General features: G+C 42.5%; 1 non-coding gene across 1 annotated transcript; it reads right to left on the reverse strand.

The window, feature by feature from the left end:
* Positions 1–220: 220 nt before the first annotated feature.
* LOC114091764 (small nucleolar RNA SNORA70) lies at positions 221–354 on the reverse strand. The gene has a single exon (XR_003582545.1). It is a non-coding gene; the product is annotated as a small nucleolar RNA SNORA70 (small nucleolar RNA).
* Between the last annotated feature and the right edge of the window lie 409 nt (positions 355–763).

Below are 763 nucleotides of genomic sequence, written 5' to 3' on the forward strand. Positions count from 1 at the left end.
GTGACCTTGTTCATCTGGGTAGATTCTTGGTCTGTGGCATAAATGATGCAGTTCCTGGTGGAGCATTGCTACCACAAACTCTCTGGCTCGGTTCTGCATGTCCAGGGCAGTTCTAAATGTCAAGGCAGCTGCTCCTCCTGCCTCCCCTAGGAGCAAAAGCAGAAAAAGGAAGCAGGGCATCTCCTTCCCACAGAGATATCTCCAAACTTCTACTTTAATGGGCTGTCTCCAGGATCCCTTAGGGTAACCCATATAAGCAACAGGATGCCAATACTAGGGAGAAGGCTACTGTTTACAGCCATAGCATTCCAGATCCCCAGGACTAAAAAGGAGCCCCAAGTTGTATCTCTGTCTTTGGTTTTATATTCTACATATTCTCTTACAGTTTTGTCTTCCAGATCACTAATTATTATTTAACTTTATCAAAATTCTGTGAAACCCATGCACTGAGTGTTTAATTTTGATAAAAATGATTTTCTTTTTTATATATTTATTTTTTAGTTGTAGTTGGACACAATACCTTTACTTTGTATATTCATTTTTATGTGGTGCTGAGGATTGAACCCAGGGTCTCGCATGTGCGAGGCGAGCGCTCTACCACTGAGCCACAATCCGAGCCCCAAATGATTTTCATTTCTAAAATTTTTTTTTCATATCTGTGGTTGATAAAGACAGCTGCAAAACCAGCATGGTGGTGAATACCTTTAATCCCACCTATCCAGGGGGCCAACGCAAGGAGGTGGCAAATTGGAAGCCATCCAGG

Source organism: Marmota flaviventris, chromosome 3, assembly GCF_047511675.1.
Source record: "Marmota flaviventris isolate mMarFla1 chromosome 3, mMarFla1.hap1, whole genome shotgun sequence".
NCBI classification, from domain to species: domain Eukaryota; kingdom Metazoa; phylum Chordata; class Mammalia; order Rodentia; family Sciuridae; genus Marmota; species Marmota flaviventris.